At 40.2% G+C, this 27,972-nt stretch overlaps 1 protein-coding gene across 3 annotated transcripts in view; it reads left to right on the forward strand.

Annotated features, from left to right (window-relative positions):
* Positions 1-27,972, forward strand: part of LOC145976832 (uncharacterized) — a 128,137-nt gene that overhangs the window by 35,026 nt on the left and 65,139 nt on the right. The window lies entirely within an intron of this gene.

The raw sequence follows: 27,972 nt of genomic DNA on the forward strand, positions 1-27,972 counted from the left end.
ATCGCACGAAGGCAGATACACAAATCAGGCCGTAAAGCCGATCAATTAAACGGCAGGCCGCCGATCTGCCGCGCATTATAACCGGTAATTATCCGTAATTAAATATTGGCCGCGGCCCCGGCCGCCCGGCTGGCCCGGCCGAGCGTTTTAAGGGGGTGTGTTCGTTGGACCCTTTGCTCGTATTCGTCTTCTTCGTCCCGTTGTTCCTACTTTGTCTCTCTGCCCGAAAGCCGCTTCTTCCTTCTCTTCCCTCGTCCCTCGTTTCTTCTCGGCAAAGGAGCACCTTGCGTCGCGACGCGAATCCGTTTCGGGTGAGAAAGATCAGGACGCCTTCCCTTTCACGATTGAAGCGTTGTTCTTTTTTTTTTTACAATCCAAATTAACATACTTTCTCCTCACGTAGGAAATGAAAGTTACATTTTAATTAACATTTTTGTTTGTATTAATGAACATGAAATATTTAATTGGAGAAAATATTATCGTTGCATTTATGTTAAAATTCCCATGAATTGGCAGAGAGGAAATTTTCGAACGATGCTCCTCTCGCGAGATAATTTTAATAATTATTCTTGTAGGAAATAAGTATTTTTTTAATCGCGTATATCTCTCTGACGGTAACAAACCGTATTGAAAGACAGCGCATTAAATCCTGAGAATCGTATATTGTTACGACGTATCTATGTCAATTATATTTGATCATACGCTCTCGTCTTATGAGAATAATTTGTGGTTTCTGTTTCGTGCGCGGATAGTCAGAGCGATGTATAAATAAAAGATGGCCTTCGCAAGGAAACGCCGCGTGCACTAGCGCCGGAAAGCAAGTGATGCTCGCGTTTCCTTAATTGCGAGACTTCTACGAACTTGTTAAAATTACGGCGACGCTTCTCGTCAGTGGAGGAAACATAATGATAGTGCCGAATGGCGTGTCTGAAATTTATGTGGACGCAAGAAGGTGGGTGGTTGCAGCCACCGGTAGGTAGATGGGTAGGTAGGTAGGCAGACACCGACATTTCGTTGGTTCTTCTCGAGGGGACTTGGTATGCCCAGGCACGAAACTACGTTCATTGATTTATTTCCCGAAGCCGAATAGGAAATTGTTGAGCCTCTAATTAAAGGAGCGCGGGAAAAGCGTTCAAAAATGATGTACGGCGGCTCTCCTTTCTTCGTGTTCCCTTAATTAATTAGATATTGGAAAAATATTAAATTAGAAAGCGCGTGCATCTTCTCGACGTTAATAATGTTAATTACGGTCGCTTTTTCGCGTTGGTAGGAAAAATATTCTCTCGCAGAGGCAGAGATATAGCCGGCGCATCCCGTCGGCGTCGGCATTCCATTTCGGAACCGAACCAAGTCTCCGTTTAGGCATCGCATGACGTTCGTCTATTTATCAAGCAGTATCATCATTCGCCTTTCCTCTACCGCGATGCCGCCCCCTACGGCGATTTAATCTAATTTGTATCGCCCTTTGTTAATCGCGACCGCGCCGTTAATTCGTTCGGGCTCGCAAACCGGGGCCCCATCTCGCTCACCGCCCAAATAAACTACCGTACGTCCACGCTCCGTCCGGAGTCGTCATAATAAACGTAAAGGGGACAAAGGGGACACGCATCGTTCCTTTTTTTCCTCCCTCTTTCTCTCGCACCGAGGAAGTCCGGAACGCGCGCGGCGTGATCCGAAAGGATAATGCACCGGATACCGGAGGTTAACATCGAGCAAGGATCGAGAGAATCGTCAGACGGACGATCATTAAGCTGTCGGAATCTCCTCGAGTGTTGAAGCATTGCAATAATATAAATATATTTTTATATTATAGGCCTTTTTTCAAATACATTTAATTAACAGCTGAGAATCTTTTGAAAAAATTTATAATTTTTATTACTATACGATCTAAATACTTGTACTGAAAATTAACGCGTTAAGAGATTCGAAGCACATATTAAGCAGGATTATTTATTGGCTCGGCGTATGAGCCCTTGATTTGATTTAACAAACAGCGTTCGGTAACAAATTGATAAGCAGTTGCGGTCGGCGAAGATCAGAGGCCCGGTGCTAGTGAAAGAAAGGGGCCGAGAGGGGTTGTATTTCATGAAGGTTCGGGTCAGGGCCGAACGTACCGCGCGGATACAGATAGTGTGTGTCTTATCCCTTTCTCTCTCTCTCTTTCCTTCTTTCCCTCCCTCTAGTCTTCGTGAGAGGGCACCATTAGCATAGGGGGACCCCCCACGGCGAGTTCAGAGCCCGCTGGGCCCTCCTTACCAATACACATTACATAGGGAAGGAGAGGGGGAGGCCTGATATATAAACCGACTTCATTGATTTATGGATCAAACGATTCCTTTAATTATAATACGATATTTATTCAGATGAAGAGCCGCGCGGCCGCTTTCGGAGTCACGCTGCTATGATAATATCCACTCTGGTGCATTTGCCGAGAGTTCTTACCTCCCACCCTATTGATTCATTTTTCCTGATCCGCTCATCCCGACCTTTCTCCTTATGAATCGCCCCTGCCTGTCCTTTGCTCTGTACTGATAGTGCGATAACTATATAGAATATACCGGTACTAGCTGAAGATATGTAAAAGCGCGGTTCAAAAGATCATCTGCGACATAATGCTTACAATTAAATGCAGCTTAAATATAACAAGATAGATTTATCTATTAATATCAGAGATGTTAATGTCAAAACTTTTTAATATCGCGCGCGCGAAAACTGTTATTATTGAAATATCAGTGGAAAAATATGACAGCATTCCGCGAAGCCTTAACATAGATCGAAGATGCGCTTTGCAATTCTGAATAAGATATATACATACAGTGTGTGTCGTGTATGTGTGTGCATGCAAATTTGCGATTACAATGGGTTTGTTTCTATTGTATCGGTTGTCACGGTTAAGTCCCTTGCTGCTTTTTAGCGCCCACGTAACACTCGGAAGAAATAATTTTTTCATGCCAAATGCATAAGAATTAGAAAGCGTCTCTCTTCTTTCTAGGCTATAAATGTATGCAGATTGATGGAATATCGAAAGACAAGAAAATTCAAAACGACGATATAAAGCAAAAATGGTAGAAAATGTAGAGTCGAGAATAAATCCCAGTCATCTTCCCACACGTGGAAGCTTACGATCGGTTCGACTCGGTAAAACACGTGTAGATAATCACCGACATGCGATATGAACTCGCGATATTAATCACGATTAAGTTGATTCCGAGGCGTTTGGTACACGCTACACTGGATTCACTTTCGCGAAATTTCATCCTTCTTTTGCTTCACAGTTCTTGTTCCCTATTCACGCAATGTCGTTATTTTTTTCCTGTACAATATCATCACATTCAAGGTACAGAAATTTACATATCGCTATGCAAGTAATAATTCACATTAAGATAGAGTAAAATATTCGATATTAATATAATGTTATTTATTATTTTTAAATTTGTGACAGCATCGACAAATCAAAATTTCATCAAATTGCATCAGTTTTCATCATAATTTTTATCTTGAAATATTGTTTAAACTGTTATAAATTATTCGTTATTATTAACTTTATTGTCTCAACTATACATACATAGTTTGTGAAAACTCGCGATGCTTTAGACACGATCTCTCTGCCTTTTTATCATATTTCTTACTACGACTCGGATCCCTCGCATTCTACCTTGACATATTTAAGATTTGCCATACTTCTGTTCTCTCATATCTCGTTTTCTGCCACGTTTTTTCCTGCGTTTCTCTGCGTATACGCACACGCGTGCATACGGGCTCGGTATAAATCAAACGTAGTCCCATGCATTCCCTCCGCAACTGAGGATCGATAGGCATCCCGGGGTCGCGATACGAGGATGACAATGGCAAACATTTTAATCGTAGCTCTCGGGAAACACATCGCGATCTATACTTTTCCGTTTCGCAATTTTGATCGGCGATGTTGGACGAACACAGTTACTTATTCAACTACCGTATATAAGAATTCAAAATTGTATATAATAATATTTAATATTATGAAAGAGAAGATTTAATTATGAAAGAGAATATTTAATTATGAAAGAGAAGATTTTCGGTAATTTGATGAATTCCAGTTCAATCGCGTTAAACGACGAGGGAACGAAGGATGGGCAGATACTTATTACGTGTAGTCACGTGTGCATAATTAGAGGCAAACCGATAACGGCTCGCAACGCTTGTCAAGCTGTTAAGTGTTACCCGAGGCCGCGCAGCCAGGTGGACTAATGATCTCCTGGGGCATCCTCGGCGCATCTTCATCCCCCTTCCCCTCCTTCTCTCTTTCTCTCTCTCTCTCTCTCTCTTCCCTCCTTTCCTCCCTCCTCTCTTCATCTCGTCCTCTCTCGTCTTCTTCGTTCATTCACGAAGGCGCGGGACGCATTATCATTGCGCTCATTGTTACCACTACCCGCGATACGACTTCATCTCCCTGCCATGCGGCCAACGCTGCTACCACTCAAGCGCCTGTCAGTACCGCCTGATTACCGTGATAATCTACAGGAACGGCAACGGCAACGGCTTTCGGCCGCGGATATGAAATCATTACTGCATCGTGCAGCGGGAGATACACGCACGGTTCTCGCTGGCAATCTCGATTTCGTTGGTAATTGAACCGTGGAAATTATCCAGGAGCGCTCTATACAAATGATCGTGCATTTCCATGCATCTCGTTCTGGATGGATGGGGGAGGGAAGGGAGAGGCAACTGCTTGTGTCCGACTTTGTAAATTAGATTACCATCAACTGTTAACTGTCTACCGGTGTTATTTGCGATCACGGAGAGGAAGAAGAATGTTCGCGAAAATATACATCAACGGATTATTGCAAATTATCCTTAATTCGCGTAGCCACCCGTGGAATTTTGCGCAGGAAGTCGTCCGACATATTAAAGTTGGTTAACGTTTCATGCATCAAACGAGCAGAATTAGAAAATATCTTACGAATGATTTTTTCATTCTTAATATTCATTTATTAGTTTTATTTATTAATATTTCTTGATATGCATGCATTTTTCTTTGAATGTCGTATTAAGGTTCAAGCAACTTGTAATTATTCTACTCTTTTTACCAAGCTGTGTCTTTTTGCAAATGTTTATTTGCCTAAGCAAATATTTTATTCAATCGTATTCAAAATTTATATATTTCTTCTTTTTTAGCATGTAGGAAATTTTATATCATTATATAAACGTTTCAATTGATTAAAGATTCATATGTATAAAACACCACATTCTTTATTTAAATTGTCTTGTTTATTGCGCAAATATTTTAATTTGTTCTATCTCTTCACTCTTTTTAAATTGCTGCTTTGTCCTTTATTGTGTATATAATTTTTAATTAATTATATTGCTTATATTATTATATTATTATTTTTGTCAGATATACATATGTATCGTTATTTCTCTGTCTCTCTCTCTCTCTCTCTCTCTCTCTCTCTCATATATATAATAATAATATTGTTAAATTCATAAAGAAAGGGCTTGAAAGAGCAATATTCGCTGATTAATTTGCGGCATTCTGTTTCTAGTTTCTACATACGTCACATTATTATTATTTTTACGTCCTTCGGGGAATTAACCGGACGCACGCGATACTGGTGTAGTATGCCGCGGTATCATAATCCGCGTTTTGCAGCGCGTTGCAGAATCGCCGACACAGCGTTGCGTGCGTCTCGCTTCGCTCGCCGGCCGTTTTTTTTTTTCTTTTTCGTCGCTCGTTCGCGAACCGCGTCGTGCACTTTTCGCCACTAACGCGAATGCCCTAACAAGGATTCGAGGCCGAGACACAACGTCAGAGAGCTTCTTCATCAAACGAAATGCCATTTGACTTTGACATCTCTTAGAAGTCGATATGTGTCAAATCGCGTGGAATCTTTCGCGAATCGTCTGTTCTTTCTTTTCATTTTTCTTTTTACCTTAGTCATTCGGAATTTCTTTATCCTTTTTAACAGATTCTGTCTTTTTGTAAATGTGGTTTATTTGCCTAAGCAAATATTTTGTTTAATCGTATCTAAAATTTTATTTTTTTCTTAGCACTTGGGAAATTTTATATCATTACATCCACACACATTCTATTGATAAAAGATTCATATGTTGTAGTACATTGATCATATCAAAGGAAAAATAATGAATAAAACGTATTTACGTAATACATACAATAAACGTATTACATATACTTATTTTTGTATTATTTATTATTCTAATGAGCATATTAATTAAACGCGAAAACTTTGCAGTTATAATTTTCTGTCTTGTATATAAAGGGAGAAGCGATAACAGGCGATATTCAATACCGAGATTTGATTATTCGTCGACGACGAATATCAAAAGGATATTGTATTAACGAGGGTGGCTGCGGGATTCTTTGGGAACGCAAAGGAATATAACTTGCTGATTGATATGTTTCCGGGGCAGTTACCGCGCGGTGGTTAGACAGTAAAGCCACCATACATTCACTCTTGCCTGATGATTTAAGGGCCATATATTACGGGCTCTTGGCACCACTCGGAGTACTACTCGCGCTTCGGTACCTGTATTATTGAGACGTCCTCGTGCGTAGGGGAAGGGACAGAAGAAACAACAAGGTAATTCCTCTCGCGATCAAACAGTCATTTCGAATTGGTACACTTTTGCTTGCTTTGCAATATTCTTGCTGAATAATGCTGTTCTAAAAATACTTACTTTAAATTCGCAAAATTATGAAAATTTATGCAGAATAAGCTTATGGAATATTTTTAGCTCGAAAACGATGATCACAGCCTTGATACTTTCATAAGTTATTTTTGCAAAGTCATGAAAATTTATGCAAATTAAATTCATAAAATATTTTTAGCTCGAAGACAGTGATTGTAGCTTTGATAATCTTACAATTTTTTATTTTTTTTTATCTTTAAATAGCAGTTTTATTATAATATTATTTAATTTTCATTTATTTATTCCGATATGTATTATAAATTATGCAGTTTAAACTAGACATTGTTGAGTCTTAATACGTTTTTAGTCAGATTCGTTCTAAATTTCAAGCTTTAGTTCGCGTCTTTCATGATTAAACGTAAAGTCCAGTCACGTAATTACTCATTATGTTCTCATTATGTTATCTTTGATAAGACCGTGTATAAAACGTTATTAACAAACATTTCGTTCAGCATGAGAGTAAGCGAATCAAGAATCAGATCTAGGTAATGATGGTTATTACCCGGCAATAATACAATTTTTCAGATTACAAGTGCAACCATATTGAATCACTAAACTTGCCAAATTGCCCGTGCACTCTCACATTGTACAAAATCATGATCTCTCTCTTTATATACATATCGTATACGAAGTAAATAATAATTTTTTTGTCTGCAATCATTTATTAAATAAATGTTGCAATTTTAATAAGAAACAAAACTTACAGTAGAATTAATAATATAAATACAGTACACAAATTTCAATTTATTATTAAAATTGTTTATTATTAAAAGTTATTATTAATATTGCTATGTATATGTGTAAGAGAGAGAAAGTGAAATATAAAGATTAATGATTGTAAAGTTTTCCGCAAGGAAGCAGATCTAAGGCAGCTGTGACTTTTACGATAGAGAGAGAGAGAGAAAGAGAGCATATGCGGCGCTTTGCAATGGTGCGTGCAACATAAACGTAAAGCGCTACGTAAAGGCCTCGTATTTCCTGTTGGGGTAGCGATTTAAGTGCATTGTTAAAAAGCGGGAGCGATTTATTTGACGAAAATGAGGTCGCGTGACCGGCATTCGAAGACATTATCGCGACCATCGCGTAGTCCAATTAAGAAGGTGCTGACTCGTTTCGCGGAAACGAATAAACAGATAATAAAGCAGCATCATCAAATTACCTTGGCAAATAAACACGGCTCGCGTACTCTCGCGAGCCGGCATGCAAAGTTCGCAGAGTCGTCGAACTCCTGTTCGCTGTTTATCGCGGAACACCGGAAAACAATAAAACCCAGGCACCTTGCATATGTTGTTACATGCAACAGCTACACTATCGGTATCTTGTAATTATGGGTCTCACCTATAATTATCTGATTCATCGAAGCCTTAAAATGTAACTAACAGCGGTTAGATTCACTTGACGGAAATTATATTATAATATTATTGAAACTTTCACATTTTATATCGCAGTTCGAGTTGATTTAACGAGAAATCAAAAGTTTCTACGTTATTATATATATTGTAAATAATTTAAATAAATAAATATGCACACGTAATTATACAAAAAAATATTAGGTATAATAAAATAATAATTCTCTCTTAGAACTTAACAGAATTAAAAATCTAAACCTTCTAAAGACAAACCTTATCTCCGTTCCATCTTTAACAGTTTCTCCTATTAAATTATTAGTCAATTATAACAAGAAACGATTATATTGGTCAAGTTAAATTTATAATTAAACAGAAAGCGATTTCTCTTGACATCTTAGAGCTCGAGTGGAATGTTCTTTTATAAAAATCGTATATTTAACTCCTTGATTTTATATATATTATCGCTCTTCTGCAAAGCGTGTAATCGCTGATCTGTAAAATAAATTAGAAAGGAAAAAGGATCACTCCAAACGCGTCACGAAGCCGACAAGGATAATAACCAAGTAGCCATACAATTCCAGAGGTGGTAACGACCTCGAGATCAAATCGTATTCCCGACAAATCATGAGATACATCGGCGGGGAATCGATGAAGGGAGCCGCCGCCGCCATAAGGCTATTTCGAGAACAGGTACCCCCGCGGAGGCATCGACGTAAGGTCGTGACGCTCGCGAAGGTTATGACACTCGTAGGAGGACAGACGAGGTCGGGAACGTAGGTTGTTCGCTCCCGGAGCTTGATGGATGGTCTCGAGGCGTCGGAGATATGAGGCGGCGATTGGCCGACCGTAAAGCAGGACGAGAAGCATCCTTCCTCGGATCCTTTCTCGCGTCTTCGCCCGCGATCGCGTAATCCGTCCACCTTTGCGCGAACTCCCTCGATCAAGCCTTTATCGCTCGTTCCTCCTTCGAATACGAGTCCATCTTCTCGCGGCGATTTTGTCGCGCACGATTCGATTGTAAAAAAAAAAGAATTTGCGCTCAGTCGTGTGTGATATCGCCATCATTTATGCGCGCGTTTATCGATCGTTTTATCAAGCTTAATAGGAGATTTCACTTTTGAACGGACACGCGAAATCATTGGTATTCGCGAGGATTTACATGGCTTGGTGCTGGCTAATTAATTAATCGTCGGCTTTTGTATTGACGTTGATTTATTCGCGATCTGGATACACGATCGCGCGGTTGAATCATATAGTTATCCCCACTTTCGACGAGAGATGCGGCCCTGCGCTCTTGTAATTACGATGGATTGATGCAAAGCGCAAGTAAATTCGCTCATCTTGTTAACTTGTTATCGTATTATCTTTCTTGTACTTTCTCATATTCGCGTAATTATGCTGGTTCGAGGATTTTTTTGCTTTTATGGGATAAATAATTGTTACGTGGGTGGTCAAAATCGATTTTTTTCTCCTTGTAATCGCCGATTATTTTTCAATAAATTTGATTGTGTTTTTTTTTCTATTTACAATGAAACAATGAGAACAAAGTGTCCAGTTGAATATAAATAATTATCTTAATGATATATATATCTAATGCCATTAAAATATATCATTAAATTAATTATACAGTCTGGTAATTTTTATAAGTTTTCCTTTTCAAGTTACGACGTAATTAATTACGAAACTAATTTGAGCGATATATAACAAGCAAATTAAGAAATTAGTATAATAATTATATAATCCTTGAATTTTTTATAGGATACTGCGGGATTTTTATTATTAATTGTAGCGTAATTAAAATACGATATTACGTAGCAAAGCGTAATTACGACAGAATGTGAAACTATAATAACGCGATTTCTAGGAATAACTTCTGTTATTCTTGTTGCACAATATTTTGATGTTCATTATTCAGCGTCGTATGTAGCAATTATTAGTCTGCTAATTGTATTACGAATCCAACAGTATGCGCAAATTCAATGCATGCACATTAATTGCGAGTAACGTCATCGCGGTAAGAGAAAAGATACGAAATTCCACGAGATTGAGCGGTGCACTTTATAGTACCTTGAGCGAAATGCACACTTATAAGTCACCGGTTAGACGTCGCCTGTGGATAATTAACGTCTTCGCAGATTGTATGTGACGTTTGCGTCGAGCGAGGTGCACAAAATCGTTGCACAATATCGTTACGCTACAACGCGATTTTTATGCCGCATGCTAATTAGAATCGGGCACCGCTCATTATATAGGAAATCGCTTGCGGCGATTATGAGGCAAATATCTCCTCCCTCGTTCCCCCTGGTAAAAGTTGGGGAAGTTTCGCAAATGCGCAAAACGCAATATTTCACGCTAAGCTTACTCAATTAATTAGCGAATTTGCATAATTAATTAATCAAAAATCTCTTTCTCTCTCTATTCGACACGCATTACACTTCCCGGTAATGAACGTACTTCGTATAATATTCATTGATTTCATTACGACGCGTTACAAAACACCAGGCGATATCAAGTGTGATAAACGGATTTCCAAAGCCTGGGCATCATACATCCAACTTTCCCATATTTCGCTTAAAATAATGTTGATTAGGAATATCATGGATTGCGAAAAACGTATGATTTAACTTTTTATAAGATTTTTGCTTCGCGTTCATCATTTGTAATATACCAATTTTGTTTAAGCTTTATCGAAACCCGACGCATCAAATCGAAGGCTGGTTAAACGAACGGAAGTTTGCGAGGTGTTCCCGTTTCTCGGGCGTGTGATAAAATAACTAGAATAAATAGCAAACGCGAGGCGGGACCAACACACGAGACGGAAGGAGGAATAGGAGGATGCAGGACGAGAGGCCGGAAAGGACGTCACGTGCGGGACTGTTGGCAGTCGCTTTCTCTGTGATCGCCTTTCTTTTTTTTTCCTCTCCCTCGTTCATCTCGTGATCTTCCTTCTCTGTCGCCGCGCACAAAGTTCAGCGCGAGCAAACAACTTCAGAATTCGCTGTCTGATGAAGAGGTCTCGTTTGTTTACCCTGCCTTCCGTCATCCCTCTCGTTCGATCGCAGGCCATTCCTACGATATTTCCATCCGCGATGTAACATTTGATATCGCCTTCTACTTGTAAGTCTAGGGATGTCCATTCATCTTCCAGCTATTTCTGAGATATATTTTTACTTTTACATTTATGCTTTTAGTGCACACGAATTTTAATTAGCTTGAATGACTCTCTTGAATGAAAAAATTATTATATTATTACAAATTTGAATTCTGGCAAAGTCGTATACATCACTCGAAGGATACATTGGAAATGTATCTATGCTCAATGTATCTCTCATCGTGACGTGACAAAGATTTCGTGCTCCGAAAGTCAACGTTCGCAGGGAGCATCCTCGAGGTATATTGTAGACAAAGAGATATTCCAGGAGACGTAGGAGGATATCCCGTCGAATACAACGGAAAACGCGTTTTACTCGCTCAAATTCAAGATTGGCGAATTCCGACGGTCCGATTCTGTCCTGTGTGTGCACTCGGCTTTCAGGACACGCCGAAATTTCCAGCGGAAATGAGAGAGGCGAAGGAAAACGAAGGAGAGAAGAGAAACGCTCCGCCAGGCTCCCGGGAGACCTGCCACGAGCAAAAGGTCACGTTATTTTCCATCTGAGCTGCTATCCGCGAGGCGAGCTCCTTCGAATAATTCCGCGAGAGAGAAGCCGGCCCGAATAAACGGAAATTTTCCCTTTAAAATGCGGAATAGCCGAGCGGAGCGCCGGCGGTCGATATAGCGGGAGGGCGCGGCCGCCCATCGTCTCTCTCCCTCCCCCCCTTCTTTCGAGGACCCTCTTCCATTGAGTCTCGCAAATAGCTCTCGTTCCTGAAAGACCTCTTTGCCTTCCCTTCCTCCTGCTTGTATCTCGTGCGCACGTACACGTCGCGTCTGTTTCCATCTCGCGAGAATTTGTTTCGCATGGCGGCGTCCGCTCTTACCGTTCTTAAATTGCGCTAATTCTGACGTAACCATCGCGTAAATAATATCGATGAAAGCAAGATTTAGAAGCAACTTTTTGTGAAATAAGTGTCTCGAAATATTATGATATTGCAGCTTCAAAAGTTACGTTTATATCATCGTAAAAGTTTGTCTTTCATAAATTAAATATAAATTAGGAAATTATTTAAAACTCTGAAAACATTGCTTAAATACACTTTGATACTTTTACTTTTTCGCGTATACGTAATTTTAATCGTCGTCAGATTCCTCTTTAATAAATATATTTTGCTCTCGATCTTGTCGGAAAATTTCCGCGCGTATCCAAGATTGTATCCAAGAAGGAGAGCGGAAGGCGCGCCGTGTATTTGCTTGGAATAAGCCAGAACCCAATTCAATTACACGTCGTGGCCGCACTCGAGGGGGTTGGTGGCAGTCTGGCGTGGAAAGAGGTTCCGCAGTCTTCTGACAAGTCCTGCAGCGGACGAGGTCAGTCTCGTGCAACACGTTCGAAACGATGTCAATAGCCACCAGAATCAGATATCCGAAAGAGGCATTTTTTGAAAGCATGTGTGACATCCAGTGCTGTCTGAAAAATTTATAGTGTATGTAAAATATGTATGTCTATATTTTTCCTGCAAAAGAAAAATTTCAAATTTCAAAAAAATAAGAGATTAAAACAGACATTTTATGAATGGCTTATAATTGTCTTGGCAATTAAAATTCATCCTTTGTCATCAAAATCTTCGGGCGTCATTTTTCCTAAAATGAATAATAATATATGTTAATTTTATTTTCATCAATTTTATGTGTATATTTTGATATTCCAAATATTTTCATGTAAATTAAAATTTTATGGAACTTAGCTCGGGATTCTATTATTAAAGAAAAGAATGATTATTATCTATTATAAATTCTATTACTTACATCTAGACGATACTGTCCTTTTTTTTAAAAAAAGAAGAAAGCTCGCGTATTTTACAAAAAGTCAAGCGAGAAAATCTCTCACCTTTCATCCCATTGTGTCGGAGATCTAGTCTCGTGCGAATATAAGAGCGGCCGAGAAATTGCCCATTTGCAGCCGGCCATCGAAATCTTTTGAAGTAATATTTACCTTCAAATCATCTACGATGGAAATGCCGAGAGAGAAAAGAGAATAGAACTAAAAGGAATGCATGTCCACTGAACGTCCGGGAGGGGGCGCGAAAAGTGGAGACAACCCCTTTATTAGATTATCGGACGAGTGTCGCAGCATGGGCACTCTTTGAGTTCCCGACGACGACCCTCCGGGCTTATTGTCTCGTTTCTAGGAACCTCACCCTCGGCCCTCATCTGTGGACTACGCCCACGTCCGAATCTATTTATTTACGCACTTTTAAGGCGTCATCCCCTTGCCCTCAAAGACTCTGTAAATTGGCTGGAAATTGATTTCACCGACCTTTTGCTTTGCTTCCTCGTTATGGGAAGAAAAAAAAGTCGGACTTTCGAAATAATCAAATGACTTTAACTGTCTGCTTTAGATGTTGTAAAAATGTTTAGAAAAATGACATGTATATTACAGAGAGAAAACTATTCTACGCTTTTACTACATTAGTTTATTGTACAGTTCCGGCTTGCAAGAGTTATGGTGACGAAGCCGGTAATGATGGGACAGCTGCATGGAGCGATCCATTGTTCGTCGCTGAATTCACCCTAACTGAATTTTGAAAAGTCACATTTACGTTTGCCGCTCGCTAGCACGTGCTATGTTGATTGCGATTTTTTTAAGCATGAAAAGGGACATTTATCATCGGACGCGCGGTATAAAATTTTTTCCATCATTTCCCTTTTAATACTTTCCATTTACAATTTTATTTAATTCAAGCTAATCAAAATCTTTGAAAATTTTATCCGATTATATTTTCGTAAAATAAAAATCTTGTCTATGTAAGTTTTTGACGAAAACTTTTAACATTTACGAAAATTTCCTTCGAAAGACCTCGATAAGTTTTTGATCGCTTTACAAATGTGATTGACATTTTATGAGTATTTTATAAATATCAATTGTTATCCGTAGCTTCGCAGTTTACAACCGACCTCAGGATACTTGTTCAAGTCGCTGCACACGATGTGCATGGCGTTGCATCGCAAGCGGCCCGTGGAACGAATCCTCGGCGAAGATTCCTCGATTTCAAATCCCGCGTCTTTAATCTCTACGAGCCTTAAACGCAACAGTTTCGTATAAAGAAAACGGTGAAGGGGAGGACGAGCGGAGCATTCGTCTTGATCCTGGCTTAGACCGCGTACCGCACCAAGGGAGGAAAACGTGAATTAGGGGTGGTTTATTTTTTTTCTTTTTTTTTTTGTGAGGCAAGAGAGCCGCTCGCGGCCGCGTATGCGTGCATATATGTATACATATACATATATAGCCGCGCAATAGAAAAGGCGGGGGATGACGAGTGAATGACAGGACAATGAGCTCGGTCTGATGCACGCGAATGCTTTATGACGATTCAATATGTACGCTCGGGGAGAGAGCTCAGTTGCACTTTCAATGCACTTACGGAATCTAGGGGGGAAAGGCTCGAATTTCTTTTTCCACGCGCAGAGAGATTCCTGCGAGGTTTGAAGAACGATCGAGGAAGCGATATTTACATTCGCATGATGTAATCGATGATTCCAGGACGCTCCGGAAGCGCGATCTCGATTACGCTACCTTATGATCCAAGAGCCTCTCGAGGACGCATCCGTCGCGCTCGATACGCGTCTAATTAATGTCGTTATATCCTCGCGCATGAAAGTTCCATATCAGCATCGGTATGATTATACACTTACGGATATTTTTACTTACAGCAAATGACAGTACACGGCGTTTGAAGAAAATTGCCATCCTAGAGTGTCCGAAATGGAATTTGCGCGAAACGCAGTTAAATTTTTTGACATGTTTATATTTTCGCGGATAGCAACCAATTATTATCGAGGGTGGCAATTATGGGGTTCTATAAAATAATTGCGAATTTCTCTCCGCATTGTGTCTTTGGAGTAATTACGGCGGGCTTATCCCGGGCACGATCTTGCTACTCGCGTAGTTTCCGTATTTGCTGTCATGGTAATCATGGTAATAATCTCACGGCGTAATTAACTGACACTGCGCCAAATGTGCGTCTAATTATAATACAGGTATATAATATAGCGCCTCGCTGGGGACAATTTTGAATTCACAATACGTAGTTCCTCGTTGCGCACAATGTGTCGATCGTTATCGCGCCCGGATTGCACGCGAATGAATGCATGAATATGTAATTTACATAGTTGGCGGATCCAAGTGTCGATTGTACGTTAAATTATTCGCCGTGATGCTGTTCCACGCATTTCAATCGTGCAAAGAAGCCTCAGATACATTTGCATAAATTTTTCCTTGCGAGATCAGAGAAATTTACTATTTTTCAAGTATTCACCATTTTTTTATACATTGCTCTTTCTTGTAGATTTCATCAAGATTCTTCTCACATCGAGGAACATTCACACTGGTAGAGAACACAAAAATGCAAAACTTTTCCTTGAGATGTACTCGAAATTCCACGTGTGTACGGACGCTTTTAGATACGCAATGTTTCATCGCTCTGCGAAACTTCCTTCGAGAGATTCGATATTCTGCGCGCAATCGCCACGAATCTACTGCTCTACTTTTAGAAATTTCCACTTTCCGAGAAAGGAACCCTTTTCAGGATACGGGCCGCGCATTAATCGATCGAACGAGCACAGGTGGGGTGAGATCGCGCAACGATGAAGAAGATTCTGAAAGCGCAGCGACGGGATAGAAGCAGAACGGGGGAGAGGGGAGGGAAGATGTTAAGAGAAGAAAGAAAAAAATCAGTTTCCAAGATCGGGGCAACGCGATGCATTGATCGCGATACCTTCCCATGACCCAGAAATCGGGAATTCTAAAGGATCGTCGGATTTGCGTTCAAAAAACAGACGGTTTTACCCGTTGCGGACCCTTCTTAACCTCCCCGTTTTCAACTTTTTAGGGTGAATGGCTTCTTCTCCGGTTTTTTTTCCTCTCCACGGTACCCTGCGATTTACAAAAATCCGGTGAATATGCAGGATACGCAGATCCCTCTCGCTTCGCGTATGTGTGTGTCAAACGATGATCTTCCAGAATCACGAGAAAATTTACCTGCACCCCGCCATGCTTTCGCGACGACCCCGTAGCTTCGCGCCTCTTTTTTTCAAATAGGGGTTGCTGTTCGCGAGAAGAAAAAAAAACGAACGCGCAGCGTCGGATTTCACCCCGAAATAACGCTTTTTCACACAGTTTTTGCGCATTTGTCCCAGCGGGGGGGTTTGAGCCTCGGAAAAAGGGGGTCGCGCGCCTTTTAAAACACCGCGATGCCACGAGATAGTAGTTTTCGAACGTAACGAAAATTCTCATGTTTGACGACTCATCCTTCGAAATATATACTTGGTCGAATTATTTATAAATTGAGGTTGGCGATTATTTTTAATTCTTAGAATTAAATTAGAATTTAATTCTTAGAAATCGTGAGAGAAAATGATGCAACTTTAATAACCAATATATCTTCGAAATTTGAAAAGCCAAAAAGAGAGAGTATTTTTTATAGTCTTTTGATTTTTATTGTGAAATATTAAATTTCATGGATTTTGTTCTTTGCTAATCGATTATTTTTATCAGGGATCGATTTTAAATTAATGCTATAATCGAGAAAATTTGCAATCAAATAGAAAAGTATCGCTCGCCGAAATGCAAGATTAGGGCGATCATATACCAATACCCCTGAGATGTTTCCACTTTTTTTCGCCTTTGTTCCACTGTGGTCACACTCTGCGGTCGCTAAATAAAACTTTTGTTCGTGTAACTCACCCTTCGATTAACCGATGTATCAGCCAGTGATACGAAAAGGACTATGCGCGAAAGTAATAAAAAAAAGTGACACACCGACAGTCGTTTAAAATCGAGCAGGGAACAATCTAGGGAGGCGCTGGGGTAACTTTTCGATATCGATTGATATCGCATTCAAGTCTGGCATACTAACAATTTGATTGAAATCCGAGAATATTGTACTCATCGAATTGCATGGATCGTTTAATCGCAGCGGTTGATCACTGACAGAGATAACGTGCGATGGAGATTGCAAATGAGATTAATAGATTACAGATTTATAAATCATAAGGTTGCGGAAATAGCTCTCCGGAGATGATAATAGTTAATTCGACAATCCAAGTTAAACAATGAATTTATGACGATGTAAGTAAAGCTATGCTTATTCACCAGCTTAACGTTATCAATTTCGCAGAGTTATGTAGAAATATTGCACTTCAGTATTTTGTGTAAGATATTTAAGAAAAAGAGAGAGAAGGCAAGGGGATATCGTATATTTTGCTCGATCATAGATCACAAATATCAAGCTAAGAGAAATATTTTTTTTAATCTTAACGTGATAATAATTGTTTAATTATCTGCGATTAAAGTTAATATATTTTGTGGGATAAGAGATCTCTTTCTTTTATACTGAGAATTCCTGACGCTTTTTTCCCGTTTATCGAGGTTATCAATGAACGTGTGGGTTTACTTGCGCAGTGATGTTTGATTTGAGTCGGTGTCGTTCAGAGCGATAATCTTATTGAAGTTAAATATGTAAACATGTAAAACCGAGGCGCACCTTCAACGTCGCGTCGTTATCTCGCCGGAGAATCGACACATGATAATTCGACGCTAAAGACCGACGCAATGCATAAATATGCGTAATTTCTCAATTTAGATCATCAGAGTTTACGGACCTTTCGACTGACGTGGATGATGAAATTGACGCTTCTCGGAGGGGACTACAGCACGAGAAATTTTCGTATCAATATTATTCATATGTATTCTGGATATCTTGTCTACAGCGCTTGCGACATATATTGTGACATCGAAATGTTCGAGACGTTGCTTGACTATCATATTTGAAATCTCGTGTGCGTGAAAATGAATAAATAACGTTGAGTTTCATGAATCTTTTATCTTTCGTGATATAATGTCGACGTCACGCCAATTACCTCTCAGGATGGACGAGAATATGCAGAGAATATGGACGAAATCATTGTTTCGGAATCTGATAATTAACTTTATGACACAAATCGTACGTTGATTATATGCAAAATCAAATTCAGCATTGGACGTGAAGAATTTCTAGTTTAATTAACTTGTTGCTTAATTAATTTTTAATTTTATTAATTCTTTTTACATTTCTTTATTTTAATTAATTTAAATACGTGAAATATTGCGAGAGATTTATTAAGAAAAAGAGATTATATTTACGGCTTATGCAAATCAACAGAAAATTCTAGCGTCTCGCGCACAAGGAGAAAGTGCTTCGGGAAAAGCGAATAATTTCCAGGAAATGGCGAGATTCATTATTAACTTTATGCGTTGCAACGGAAATCACGCAGCTGGTGCTAATAAGATCTCTGCGAAAAAAATATTCCGCATTATTATTAAAATCTAATTCAAAGTCTACCGTAAATCTTATCCGAGATAGCAAGGTACAAAAGTACAAAGGAATTAACGATGCGAAAATGAGAAACTTTGACATACGTATCGTCTCTTCAGGATCACCTGAAAAGAGGACTCGCTCCCAAGCATCCCAAGAAAACGTCTTCTTCCATCCGGTCGTTTCTTCGCCTCCTTCTTTCTGTCGGAGCCGCGCGCCGTGAGAAAAATCCATCCTCCCTCGATCGCGACATCGGGCGGACTAGTCCTTCATCTCCCCTTATCCCTCCTCATTCAACCTCACCCCCTCGAATATACATACAAGTGCAACAGGATCGAGAGAAGTCGTCGTCATCGGGAGAGAGGAGAGAAGAGAGAAAGAGAAACGGACTCGCAATGGCAATGTCGGCGACCGGTGACCGGCTACCAGTTTTTGCGACGGTCCGCGGGGACCGCATACACGTGTGCACGCATGCTACGCACCCACACATTGACGCACACCTACACGCAACAGCATTACGCATGCACGCCGTCGTTGCGTTTTGCGCGAGGACAATCTCGTCGCGCTCTCTCGCTTTCGCGTGCACATACGCGCTCACGCACGTATGTACGCACGCACGCACGCATATACGAGTGAGTCGGTAGAACGACGAGACGCATGCAGTGTGTGCAGCGAATGCATTCGCGGAGAGAGCGCGGTTGCATTGGCGGCGCGGCCAACCAATCGGGTTATCGGGCGACGAATTCACCCCTCCAGGTCGTCATGCCGAGCTTCTTCGAGGCGAGCAGTTTGCTTTAAAGATCTCTTCGCGTTGGTTTTTCTTCTTTTTTTCCTTTTCTCCTCTTTTTTCGCCTTTCCTCTCCCTTTCCTTCTCTCCTCTTCTCGTCCCTCGGCTTCCCTTCGCGTCCGTCAGCTCGTCCTTCGTCGTCTCCTCTTTCTACGAGTTGCAGTGTCTGGCTCGGGAGACGCAGCTGTTCTCGTCGGAGATCGAAACGGGATCGGAAAGCGAAGGGAGTGTTAACAGGGGTTGCGAGGAGCTAAGAATTATTACCGCAATTTTTGTCTCGAGATGCATTGCTTGATTCAAGAAGTGTGAAACGAGTAGTTTATTTTTATTTTTTTTTTCTGAAGAATTTCTCTCGATCGCGATCTGCCCGTGATGGAATTGAAGAGGAAAAGGAGGGAACGCATCTCGTTATCGCGTTTCCTTCCTTTCCATCGTAATTTTTAAAGCTGTTTGCGTAAATCATGAATAAATCAGATACAGCGTGTAGATAACAAATTGGCCGTGCATCTTATCGCTTCGCGTGTATCACGGTAGCGAAATCGAAGGCATCTCGCGTGATGCTCGCGCAACGTCGATCGGAGAATATTACAAAGTATGTATCCCATATTTGACTTACAAATGATGCGGCCGATTATCAGCGATGTGCTCGCTCGCCTCTACGTCGCGTCGGCGGGAAGGAGGAGCGTTTATCGCACGTTTATCGCCAGCGTTCGCTCCTCGAGAAGACGATCTCGCTCGCGCGATCTCTCGCGAGTCCATCGATTCCATCGAGGGGTGGGCGCGCGGTCCCCTCGGTGCCACTGATTAATATGCCGCGCAAACCCGAACGACGGCGAGAGAGATTAATTAGCCACCGAGCGAAAGAGGGAAGAACCGAGAAGGCCCCTAGATGATCACCGGCGATTGGCCGACCGGAGAGAGCCGGGAGGAATTTAATAGAACCCCCCACATCCGCGCTATCGACGATTCCCACGTGCACTCTTTGCGTTTATTCCAGGATGCGGATGCGTAATAAATGCGTATCGCGAATCGTTGTTTCGCCCGCAGATATGATTTCATCTCGGGTGCACGCATACACGCACTTGAGTATGGTATGTATATTATGACTTGGAGGAGCCTCTATTTGTGATGGGGCGGGGGGAAAAGCGGGACTTGCTCGTGTTTCAACCGAAACAGAGTATCCGTATTACCATAGTTAATCACCAGGACTCTCATTAAACGGTCGTTTCGCGATGCATCGTACGCAGGCAAGCGACGCCGCTGCCAATTAGAACGATAGTGATTTTCCAGGAACGCGCACGGTTCGTTCGCTACGAAGAGAAAAATGGGAAAACACCACCCTTGATTAACATATGTTATTATATGGCTTGGCTCTAATTCGAGGTGTCGAATCGTCAAACGCAACTTGAACATGTGTAATTTTGCTTCAATAAAATAATGAATTTAAAGAAGTGAGCATTTTAAAAAATACGCAATAAAAAATAGAGGAATTTAAAACCGATATCGTTACAAAAAGTCTTAATGCGTTATATAATTGTGCCAATTGGCAACGATCAAGGAAAGACATTCCAAGGGTGAAAGTATTGCGTCGCAAAGACTGAATCAAGTAGCCATTAGCCTTTGATGATGTATTATATTTCTGTCATCTCGCCATTAATAAGTTCCAATTTCTCAGCAGGAAGTTCCATTATAGTTATCAAGATTGAAATTCCAAATATCCATGAAATTATCATAGTTAATCACTCGCCGGTAACAATTGCAATTCTCATTACTCATTAATAGTTGTTTTGAGTTGCGCTGTCGGATACATAGTTACCAATTAGACTAATGAATCTTAAGTATTCCAGAAACACAGTTTCCTGTTGTTTTGCATATGGAGAAATAAATAGGTATCGAGAGACATAATAAGTATCTCTTGTTGCAATTCTACGATATCAATTTACAATCTTAAAATGTGTAAAATTTCGATATACACTCATAAAAAAACATATAAATATAACATAAATAAGACATTTTGGCCAAGTTGTAATTTTCAACGCGGGTTACACAAACATTACAAGAAAGACAACTGTCGAGCAATCGAAAACTAAACAGATACAATCTCCAGCACAAATCGCTTATTTCGATACTAGAAATCACCCGCAACGAGGGGTAACTTTGACGTGCCAATTCGGCATAATCTATCAAAAAAAAGAGAGAGAGAGAGAAAAAAATATCGTAACGGTAGACTAGCATAAGCGGGTCGTCGTATCGTAGCCCTTTTGGACGCAAACTTGCTAGGCGTCGTTACAACGCAGCAGAGGGGGTCGGAAAAAAAGTTTAGAATGTTTGAGGAAGGGGTGGCCGAGAGATCAGGGTCCCCTCCTCACCGCGAGCGCGTCACGAAAGGTGCAGGGGTTGTATTCCTTCGGAAACGCGTGCTACGTCCGTGCCACGCACGTACGATGCGCGTCCGTGTGCGACTCTCACGCACTCACGCACGCGCTCGAGAGCCTCTAGGGCTCGTGTCTCCCGCGCAGGCATCGACGATCGGAGCGTTTAGGCGCGCGGCAAACGCAGATGCAACCGGCAGGAGCGACGCCAGCCGGTGGCTGACGGGAGGGGGACGGGGGGACGAAAACGGATGGATAAACGCTGGCGACGTGTGCGTCTGCCATTGTGATTTTAAAATCGCTACCCCGACCGCCGCGCCGTCCGCCCCTATCCCTCGTTAAAACTCCACCTATGTTTCGGGAACTTCGAGGTTTTCACCCCTTGGTTGTGTCGCGATGACGGCGAATCTGCTTCGAGCGAGTCGAGAGTCGATACGATTATTAAATCCATTTTTTTCGCGTGATATGTCTTGTAACGCGCGATTATGTCGAACAATCTAATCATTTGTTTAATTATTAGATTAGACTTTAGATTAATATCTTTACGAGATGATTATTTGCTGAGCACAGAAGAGGATATCTCTCGATATCTTTAAAATGATCTTGTTTAAGTAATTAAATTCTTCTTAATTTTTTAAATAAACAACTTTAGAAAGAGAAAGAGAGAGAGAGAGGGAGAGGGAGAGAGAGAATATTAATATTTGAGAAAATATTGATGTAAAGAAAGAAAAATTTTCTCTTTTCATTTAGATGAAGAAGCATATGTTCTAAAGCTTTATTAAGCTTGTTTGAACGGCTTCATGCTGTGAAGAAAGATATCCGACACGCAGTATCGTTTTCGATCCATGGCGTTCAGCTGTGCTCACAGAGCTCCGCGCTATATCTTTCTGCACGAAAAATTGAACAGTACAGAACTCACGCCTTGCTTTTATAAGTAACAGTCCAATTTGAAGTCTGGCCAATAATTTATTCTGTTTTGCAATTTCATAACAACATGTATTTTATGTTCTTTCATTTCTCTCAATGTCTTCATCTCTATTTACGATATATCGAAGCAAAGGGTTGCGCAGTTCCACCCCTTGGATTGTAAATCTCGCTCAAAATGGCGGTTCGTCCCGCGAGTTACATGCAGATTGGCTGGGTGTCGGTGGAAAGGAGTTATGCCGAAGGGTGGTATCCGACATCCCTCGTTCGCGGGGCGGTTTCGCGCTTGCGCTCGCAACCCTTGCCGCGTTTCTTCAGCCCCTTCTGCCTCGACGGATGATCCTTTTTATTATTCACGTTTTTTTATTGGACGAGGCGAGGCCAGGTATCTCATATAACATAATGGCGATCGATAAAGAGGAATGAATGTCAAATCAAAACCTTATTTTTCATATAATTCCAAGTAAATTTTACTTAAATTTTACTTAAATTTAATGGCCATTTAGTCATCGAAGTTTCTAATCTTGAATTATAGAGAAGATTGAGAAGAGGTGGTGCTCAAAATTACATGTTACTAAAAAAAGATATTAATCTTAAATTAAGTCAATATAAAAATCTCACTACATTAAATATGAGTACGATTTTTGAGACACCCTAAACTTATGAGGGTGTTAAGGTACTCAGAGTACGTGGGGGAGATAGGGGGTCGGTTTTATCGATCGTGGTTCCGACAAGGGCAACCAGCAAGAAATAGGGAAACTCTCAACGAATGCTGATCCTTTGTCTTTTTCCCTCACAGGCATTGAGTTTCCATCAGAAAAGTGAGCAAGGAGTTAAAAGAATAATTCCGAGTAAAAGAAATAAAAGAAATAAAGAGAGGTAATTGCGTGAATTGTACAGAATATTAGAGAGACATTAATATCATACTCGCATATCCGTATTATTCGATAATTATCTTGGCAACAATTTATAAAAATTATAGTCACGCGCACGTGTAATGTCACTAACTAGTGATATTGGCTAAGTCTAACTTAACATTGGACTTTGCTTCGAATCGAACTTTATCGCGAATACGTGTTAGATCAAGAAAAATTTCACACATACGACATACGGTTCATGATAATGTATTATAACGACATACATATACATTTCCAAGTATATACTTTTCATAATTCCTTGAAAATAAGTCACTTGTATCATATGTCTGAGGAAAAAATATGATAACATTGAGAGTTATTTATATAGATAAAAACACTTTAATGAGAACAAACAATATAAATTTTCCATATCGTGACGTCATATACACGTATGCACCAGCAAGTACTGTTATATCTTATGATTTTATTTTCTCGTAAAGACAATAAAAGAAACATAAAATAGCTAAAGTTAAAAATACAAAATATTTTATTATTAATATTAAGTATCTAATAACGTAGAAACTTTTCTCCTTACTTGTAAGAAGAAATCTATCTACACACATATAAATTTTTTTTTATATAATGTGTATATATACTCTGTGTGTGTGTGTGTGTGTGTGTGTGTGTGTGTGTGTGTGTGTGTGTGTGTGTGTGTGTGTGTGTGTGTGTGTGTGTGTGTGTGTGTGTGTGTGTGTGTGTGTGTGTGTGTGTGTGTACATGTAATATTGTTTGTATCTCTTCCATCTCTCTGACTTAGTTACATATGATAGATTATTAATATTACTTATAAGCATTACGAAAGAACAGCTCAAGTCAACAACGAAGGTGTCACAATATTTGGTACTTGATAATAAGCAATGATTAATTAAAGATTATTCACTACTTGACATGTGATATATTTTATTTATGAATCAAAAAGCATAGGCATTCTAAATGTTGCTCTTTACACAAGAAGCACACAAAAAAAATATTATAGTAAAAATTATAATGCAATTTTTGTAATTGTAGAACATACGAACATATGCAAGAAAAATCACAATATTTCTATTCAATAATATTATGTTTTACATTTTACAAAGGATTATTATAATTAGAATATTTTGATGCACAAGATAAATGCATAATCGTTGAATTTATATATTTATAATACTACGTAGTAAATACTCTAATATTGTTATTTTCCAACTATATAGTAAATACTACAAGAGAATGTATTTTTTATGTAATTTGTAAAATTTTGTTTATGTTTCTCGAAATTCTTACATTAAATTTTGTGTCATAAATCACACGTAGATGTGAATCATTGGTTATTTTTTTATTCTTCTAATGCTCCACACTTATTAATTTATAATTAATAATTTAAGAGAGAGAAATTATATAAAACTAATGAATCTTTTTACCATTCGCTCGTATAACGTAATTCGAAACTTTGAAAAGTAAAACTAGTAATATTTATTAATTGGTAATAGATAATATATTTATTATATGATTTTATTATATGATTACATTTATATCTTTGAAATTGTGATAAGAAAGCAATAAGGATATGAAAGATATGATTAATACGTTAAAAATGTAAGAATTTATCATTTTATTTATAATTCTCATTTATATCTTATATTGTGTTATTATTAAAAAGAGAAACACTTGTATAATAATACATGTAAAGTTCTAATATATATGTATAAGCATATGTATAATTGCAGCATAGATATTTATACTTTAGCTGCTTCGTATTTCGCTCGAATAAGACGAAATCGGGTGAAAATACAGAAACAAGATAATCGCGCAATTACTTCCGGCGTTCGTTGCTACAAATCGGCCGGTCGATTTTAATCCGTACGTTCGAGCTGAAAATCGGAGACCCACAGACGGCCGGCGATTTATTTATTGGAGAAAGGGCTCCGGGGCTGGCACCCCTCTCTCTTTCTTTCTCTCGACGCTTCCTCTATCCTAAGCAGGATTCAATTTGGCCACTGCCCACGATTCTACCTTCAAAGAGGAATCACCATTGCCGTCGTATATGGCTGAACGGCCCTCGACATGCGCGGAACTGGTCGGCGGCCTCCAGCATTAATCTTATATCGAACGCTTTATCTCCGCGTTTCGCTTCTTCGTCCCTTCTTCCTTTTCCCTGTCTTCCCTAGCCATCACCCACTCCAGTCTCGACCTCCTCAACTCTTAGACGAGCAGGAATTTTCAATTCTTTCAAGTACCACGAGCAGTTTGCTTGGGGCGTGTTGTTCTTCCGTGCTACTGGCTGGTACCCGGAAGCTGAAATCAGCAAGGTGTCTTAGTTGTTAAAAGAGAGATAGCAATACGTGATTACATAGAAAAATTTCAGACACCGAAAAATGACATTTCTCAATAGAATTTTGGATATCTTTTCTCTCTGATGTATGTAATTTATGTTTATATTATTAATGCGTATAATTTCAAAATTAATGCATAATAAATCTATATATCTAAACATTTTATTTTTCGTTAAATTGTCAATATTCTTTACTACGACATTTCCATTTCGATCCTTGTTTCCGCGACATGCGATTAATCGGGCGCGTGAATGGTAGGACGTGGAAAACGAGCGGCTTCTCGCCGATCTCTCGTCGGGAACGAAGCGAGCCGCTAGCAGGACATTGGCCAGGACGAATAAGTAATGTAGAGGTCCATTATGCCGAAACGGTGAAGGGTCTCCGGTCGGGGTCAGCCAATCCCCCGGAGAGCCGTTAAAGTGAAATACTCCCGAATGCAAGGTGGCTGCCCGTCTCGCTCGCCTTCTTCGGCGACCCCGTCATGGGGTTTACCCCGTCTCTCCTCTCTATCAGCCCCATCTCCAGACGCGGCCTTCCACCCGCTTGGAGCCCCAACCCGCAGAAGTTTGCGTGTAGGTAAATCGTTGTTATCTGGACAGTGATAAACCCGTGAATGGAGTTCGCGCCGGATTCGAACGAAGGACGAGGAGAAATGCGAGGGCTGAAGGGAAATGGTTCGTTGCGAGGTTTATATGGCAGAGTGGTGGAGGGGTAAAAGGGACGAATCGCGGAATGGATGGCTCTGTTTATGCAGACTGGTTTCTATTCGGACGTGGCCGCGCGACCCTCATTGGGCGAGAAAGCAAGAAACGACACTGGGGACGCGTAAATGAGGCTGATGAACATCATGGAGTCTATAGACGGGCAAGAGAGAGACTGATTGTGTCTCTTTACCTTCAAATGATATTTCGTCAAGAAATGATGTAATTTAAAAAGATTAATTTTATATTTATCCATCGAAAATAGCAATAATTCGACACTGCTTGCATAACTTTTTCTCTTTCCTTTATTTTTTCGGACACGCATAATTACATTTTCCGTAAACTCGCACGCGATTTCACGTTAAGTTCACCATTTCTTTAGGCTGCGCTACTTTCACTTGTCTCCATCGGGTTGAACGAAATCGGGCGGCCATGCAAACACCACGAGATTAAAAGGGGGCTCCGTATTGTGGTTCACGTTTTTGAATCGTAGCCTCGGGCAAGCCATTCTTATGGAAGTGATATCGAGGTGACATTTAATATTCTTCAAAAGGTTACAACTCGAAATATTGATAAGTCATTTAATTTGAATTTTATATTATTTCGAAGCATATAATAAGTAATATTACCTAATTTTACAATTATTAATCAAAAAGATCTCAAAGTAATACTTAGTAATAGTTAAGTAATAGTAAGTAGTTTTATTAATAATAATTTACACTATGTCTTATTTTTGTACGTATGTTTTTTACCAACAATTAAAGCAGTATGTTAATGTTATTTTTATCGTGACACGTTTTTGTCGCGTATGCATTCTTATTTCGCAATTAAGTTTTCTAAGCTCGCGACAGAAAGAAAAATCGAAATGGTTCGTATACGTTCTCGAAGCTTGTTCGAGGCGCGGAATACCGGACAATGGTCGATCTAGCGGGGTAGATGGAGGTCAGCGGCCATTCTCTGATGATATTGATTAGCCGACGCCCTTAGTTAGCGCCGGCTACACTTTCTTCAGCCCCACCGTTCTTCTCTCGCCTCCCTTTTTCCTCTCGATAGGAAAAACGTTCTCTCTTTTTCTCACGTAACCACAGACTCCGGTTACTACCCTTGCTCTATCTTCGTCGCTCTCCTGCATGCTGTTGAACTCCACGCTGCCCTTCCCCCCTCTGCTCATCCCTATTCTCTTTCCGTTTTCTGGTTACTGTATTTCTGTCTCTGCAACAACGCGGGCTTCACTGGTCGTCGTTAGCAGGCAGATAGAAGAGAACCAAGAGAGAATATTGCACCAGGGGGTGCGAGAAAGTAGAAAGGGGGAGGTAGGGGGGAGCGATGGGGAAAAGCTAGCTAAGTATCTCGAGCTAAATCATTCGTCAAGCAAATAATACCGAGTCTGAGTCACGTCTCACGCATGCGGGGGCGATACGGTATTCGCGTGTTCCATAAATCCGAGATCTCGCCACTTACGGGGAGCTCG

This window comes from Camponotus vicinus, unplaced genomic scaffold, assembly GCF_025532165.1.
Source record: "Camponotus vicinus isolate PSW18456_S1 unplaced genomic scaffold, iyCamVici1.0 SCAF_9, whole genome shotgun sequence".
Classification (NCBI taxonomy): domain Eukaryota; kingdom Metazoa; phylum Arthropoda; class Insecta; order Hymenoptera; family Formicidae; genus Camponotus; species Camponotus vicinus.